We start from the raw sequence: 6,331 nt of genomic DNA on the forward strand, positions 1-6,331 counted from the left end.
AGACAGATGTATAAAGAGGGAATTTTTCTCTTGAGAAGGCAAGGGTGGGGCAGAGGACAGGGTAATTACATGTTCGTCATGAGTGCTGCTTTTCTTCCTTTGCCCAAAACAGCTTTGGAGAACGCATTCCTATTTGTGTATCTCATTTGCACTGCCTTCCCCCGAAACAGTCACATTTAGAAGGTCTGTAATTTTTTCAAGGGAATTCAACGGCAGTGGGGGGATAACAGAATCCGTAGCTGGTTGATGATGATCTGGGACCTTCTGCTGGAAGGCCTGCAGTGTGAACTGCAGCACCACAGTTGTCAGAGGCCAAAGCTCGATGCAGAGTGTTCCTAGGGGGGATGCTGCCTTTTTCCCTTCTCCTCTAAGCTCTTCAGCTTTACTACCTCAGAGAAGATCTGGAGAGGAGGACTTGGAAATTGAGTGCAGGATCCATATTTTGCTGAAGGCCTGTGCAGAATGAGATGTAGGAACATGTAGAGAGAAGGACAACAGGAATGGATGGTGGTTTTCTATTGAGTAAAAAGCAAGAGAACTTGCTACAGCCTTTAGCTGTCATCTTGGCAATGAGCAAGGGTGTCCTTGCTCCTCACGGGCCTGAAGCTGTTTTAAGCACAGAGCCCTAAGTCATCATTTGGCACCACCTCCTTTGCCTGAGGTAGCAATGAAATAGTGTGGCTAAATGCTGTGACTGTGAGTGCCCCCCTCGCCAAGACCTGCTGGTTTAGAAACATTGGCTGACTCAGCTCTACCTGTAAGACCTCAGTGGACCCTGGTCCATCATGAAAGTGGGGGAGGTTTCTGCCTCCTGCCAGAGGGAAAGCTACGATGCATCATGATAGCAAAGTAACCAGGCTAGATGTATGTTGCACAATGCTGAAGAAAAACAGAACAGAAACCCACCTCCTCAGTAATAAGCAGCAGACTCAAAGGCCCTCAGTGTTCGGATGTGATTTTCCCATGGACATGTTTTTACAGCTGTGGTTAATGTGTGACTAATCCTTACTGTGGAGTAACCACACAACCACTCCTTGGAGCTGTGCAAGCACCCATAGCTGCGCCTCGGCAGTCAGGGTTTTGTTTGAAAGTAGAAATGGTGACATCCGAAAAGAATACTTAAAACCAACACCACTTTTGAAGAGGGCTCTAATCATTTATGCTATGCCCAAGAAACTTGCAGCTAGGCTCCAGTTTATATATAGAACAAAAAAGACAAACCACCTCCCAAGAACAATAAACAGTTCAAAGGCTTCTGTTTTCAGGTGGCTGCTATCAAACATTAACAGCAGTATTTCAGCAGGAAGAGCAGAATCAACTAACATTTTCAAACTGTCTTTTCCTCCAGCAGTATATTTACAGCAATAATAAAGTAGCCACATTTTCAGTCTGCAGAAAAGGCAGGTAATGTAGCTCCAAAACTACCATATTTTACCCTGTGCCACCCTGAGAACAATAAAACTCCAAGAAGACCTTCTTGACCCATTGCTTTGGGTCATGGAGACTGAATACTCAACTGCTTCTTTTAAGTTTTTCATAAAGTCAGCTTCAGCCCTGGATGTACTGACTGAGAAAGGACTGATTCCTCCATCAGCAGGGCTGAGCGCCACATGTAGCTGCATGTACAGTCCTACTCACTTCATGTGACAGTCCCTGAAGGGCCAGCCAAACACTGGTGTCCACTCAGAGCTGGGCTGCGAAGGCCTGTGACGACAGAGGATGGGTGATCAAGACGATTTCTGATTGCCAGCAAAGGGAGCTTTTCAGATATCCTCCAGGTATGGGTGGATAAGTTATTAGATGGGCCATTGGCTCACTTGATTGTGATACATGCAAACTTTCTCTTTTTATGCACTCTCTGTTTATTTTCATAGAATCACAGAATGGTAGGGGTTGGAAGGGACCTTTGGAGATCATCTAGTCCACCCCCCCTTGCCAAAGCAGGGTCACCCAGAGCAGGCTGGACAGGAACGCATCCAGGCAGGTATTTAATATGTCCAGAGAAGGAGACTCCACAACCTCTCTGGGCAGCCTGTTCCTGTGCTCTACCACTCTCAAAAAATTTTGACAGCTTCTATCGGCAAGTTTTTTTGAAAATAAGTTCTTTTATGGCCTTTTGAAATTATTTCAGTCTTGATTCCAGTTGGTTTGATTTTGTTCTGCACAGAGAATAGCTTAAGTTTTAACACCTTAAGCTTTCCTTAGCTAAGGAAACTTGGCGCTGGTGAGATGCCACCTCAAGTACTGTGTCCAGTTTTGGGCCCCTCACTACAAAAAAGACATTGAGGTGCTGGAGCGTGTCCAGAGAAGGGTAATGAAGCTGGTGAGAGGTCTGGAGAACAAGTCTTATGAGGAGCGGCTGAGGGAGCTGGGGTTGTTCAGCCTGGAGAAAAGGAGGCTGAGGAGAGACTTTATGGCTCTCTACAGCTCCCTGAGAACGTTGTAGTGAGGTGGGGGTCGGTCTCCCAAGTAACAGGCGGGAGGACAAGAGGAAATGGCCTTAAGTTGCACCAGAGGAGGTTCAGGTTGGATATTAGGAAAATTTTTTACACTGAAAGGGTTATTAAGTGTTGGAAGAGACTGCCCAGGGAGGTGGTTGAGGCACCATCCCTGAAGGTATTTAAAAGATGGGTAGACATGGTGCTTAGTGATATGGTTTAGTGATGGTTTTTGTCAGTGTTAGGTTGATGGTTGGACTTGATGATCTGAAAGGTCCCTTCCAACCTAGACAATTCCATGATTCTAAGGCTTTACATGAGGAAGTCTGGGTGTATCTGTTAGAATAATAAAAAAAATATGTGATTCCTTTAGGTGACACATTGGCTCATCTTGTGCAGCCGGGAACGGCATCCAGCACAGTGCCAAAGCAGGGCAGCAGCAGTTTTATGAACAGCATGTTGCTCGTGTAGGGAGCCACAGCAGCCTGGAGCATCTCCCAGAGGAGCAGCCCCTTGCTCTCAGCACCTACTCATTCCAAATCTGATGGGAGGCAGGAGCCACCTCCTTGCAGAAAAGGAAGATGTCACCAGCATCACAGCTTGTTCAGAAGCTGCATTTCTCAGCTACCGCTAAGTTTCTGCTGGCACTCAAACCCCCTCCTTTCAGAAAGAAATGCGACCTGTTTTTCTACCCTAGGACAACGGCTAGCCAGTCACCTAGGGCAGGAGTTCCCAGGCTTTGTTTAGAGGGAGAAATTCACTGGTGGCATCAGCAAAAGTTTCTTCCATGCTCCCCCAGTCCCTTTCTCACTGTCCCCTGCCCACCCTTAATCATCTGCAGCAGCTCCTAGCTCTGTGTACAGGAGGGGATCTAGCTGGCTCTTGCCAGAGATGAGACAGGTGTAACAGGTTTTGATGGTGTATTTTTGGAAGTTTGGTTTTTAGGGGTTTTATGCATACTATTTGGAAACACACTGCATATTGCAGTGGTACATGTACCACAGTTTGGGGACCCCTGGACTGGTGGTGCATCTTAAGCATACAGCTCTCCCACGCACAGGTTCTCAGGGGTGGACAAGTAGGGATTCATGCTGACACCTCTCAACACAACAAAGTCACATGGCTGTAGTTAAATGACTGGAATGACTGTTCTGAGATCCACTATCTATCCAAGTGCTAATGTCTCTTTATATCTTACCTATTTATTATTTGCTTTATGCCTTTTGAAGTAGGATTTTCTACTTCTAAAAGCACTTCATATTTTCTGACTTTTTTTAAATTTAGTGGTTGCTCTTACCTAGTTCCTAGTTTGGTTTCTAGTCAGCACATACGTGTGTGTGCATGCATATGCATACACATAAGCACATGTATGTATATACATGTGTGTTTGCACACATAAAGCAGAGCACATCGGTGCCAATTATGTTTTGTTACCCTCTCAAAGAATGGTCCAGAAGGCTGCCCATCTGCTTTTCCCATGCTAAAGCACACTTGGGGAAGGAGAGCAGTAAACTTGAGTAAATAAAATATGTGATAAGTAAGAGCAGATCATTGGGACCGTCTATGTGTGGAACAACAGAGCCAACTGAAGGGCTATTCATAAACCCAGCAGTGTCGATACCTAAAGGAGCATATTGCTCCAGATGGCTACATGTTGCGTCACCCTCTCTCTGTCCCCACAATTTCCTCTTGTGTTTGCTGCTTTTATGCTGGTGAGGCTAAGTCTTGCTAGAATCCCAGCCTGGTTTACCTGCATGATGCTCTAAGCAGTGGTAAGTGTAGAAATGTGATGGTTTAAAGTTTGAATTAGGATTTTTTTTTTTTTTTTCAGGCAGTGTTTTCAGAGAGGTGTAATTTGGAAAGTTTACAGTTTGAGGAAACAGGTTGAAAATGACCTATTTCACATTTTCTCCTAGCAGAAGTGACGCTGACGTGCCTAACTAGTCTAGTCTCTTAAAAGAGGTGGCTTTCCAGAAACCTCCACCTCAGATTGTGACTCAGATGATCTTTTCTGTATTAGACAAAGAACTTTCTTCTCAGCTTGGAGTGAAGTGGCCTGAAAAACTCCAGTCTAAAGGAGGAAAAACACACTGAGAGAGGAAGGGGTTTTAACTGGTGTCTCTACTCTTTGCACAGGCTGAAAATGTCCTACTGTCTCAGGAACGTTTCATACCATAATCTTCCTGACCATCTAACTTTGTATTCAATCCATTTTGATCTTTTGCCCCCACCATTAATGGAAGAATTCTCAAAGTTTCTAATTATTTCAATTTCAATTATTTCATATATGCTTGCCAGTTTCTTATTTTTCTTGCTCCCATATTACTCTTTAGCTTAAATTGCTCATCTCCATCTTTTGTATTGTGCTGCACCACAACCAGCATGCAGACAGCAACTGTAGGAGCTGTCAGTCTGTGTTTTCCCGAGCTGAACAAACCAAACACCGTTAGTTTACTGTGGGAAGAGACTCTGTACTCCTGCATCATTTTAATGTTTTTTTCTCTGTTCCTTCCCAGCATGAATTAATCCTAGAGCACATAGGTGACAGTGAGGGGCTCGCTAGTTCTTTGTATAACAATACCCACGATGCTGGAAATTCCCTCTATTTTCTGGAAATGCCTTGGCTACTACAGCCTCTATTTATTTATTTTTTCCTTTCTTACAGCTGCATCACACAGATAATTATTCTAAAACTGACTAATTCACCTAGCCCTTTCTTCTCCTGTATCATTCTCAGGTCAGAGCAGAAATTCCTGTTGCTACCCCCTCCAACCCCTGACCTTGTCCTGTTGGAAGTTGATCCTAATTGTTACTCACCAAAACATTAAAATATTCTGCTCCTGATATTCCACACTACTGAGGCTGCCCAAAATTCCAACAGCAAATGTAATTCCATGTATTGTCTTCCATTTCAAACAATATTTAGAAAGATGGCCCCAAATTGAGGTCTTTTATTCCTTGTAACTCCCTGTCTTGCAGACCCTGCCGCAGGCTCCTCCTTAGCCCATTCCCCACCACTTTACAACTCTTCCACTAATCCCCAGCTTCCGCCTTTTGATTATTCATTTTCTGTGCAGCACTGATAAATTGCTTTCCTGAAGTTCAATTAGATTAGATTGCCTTTGACTGAAAAAAACTGCTATCAAAAAGCAAGAGATCCGATTAGTCTGGCACAATCTACGTTTGGTGAATCTATTTTATATTTTATCCCATGTATCAGCATCCTATCTTTTAATTTTTCTGTCTGTCAGATCCTTTTGTAAGATCCTGCATACTGCTGAGGCCATACCTCTTCTCCCCTCTTTCCTTAGAGCAGACACTGCACTTAATTTTCTGCAGGAAAACTGCTGTCCTCTAATTTGACAAGCTTATTAAAAATGCTGTCCATCAGGCTTCCAGTTTCATGAGCTAAACACCACCCCAGAATGCCAAGTAACTATTTCGTTTTGAGCCTCTATCTGTCTCATCACCTGCATATTTAAAGTTTTTTTGAGTTTTGCTGCTACCTCAAATGGAGCGAATTTCACTCTGCACCTTTATTCCACTACTCTTTTTCGTCAATGTACGTACTAGTCCTGATGAAGACTCAGATAAAGCATTTATGAAATGTCTGAAATAGCTTTTCTCCTCAGTACCCCTGTAGAGTGGCCGCCCTTTTTTTTTTTTTTCCTCTTCTCTATTTCAATTACAAGATTATACAGCCTTTTAGATTTACTTTAGCTTCCTTTATAGGGTCTAATGCAACCTGACAAAGTGAGAATTGTGAAAAGTCCTCCTCCTCTCATAGTTTGCCTTCCTTGACATTCGGTGCATTTACACCCTCCAGCTCATTTTTCCCCGAACAAAGACGGGGTCAGATTTTCTGCCAGCCACATTCTTTGCATCTCACTTGT

This window comes from Numenius arquata, chromosome 9 (assembly GCF_964106895.1).
Source record: "Numenius arquata chromosome 9, bNumArq3.hap1.1, whole genome shotgun sequence".
NCBI classification, from domain to species: domain Eukaryota; kingdom Metazoa; phylum Chordata; class Aves; order Charadriiformes; family Scolopacidae; genus Numenius; species Numenius arquata.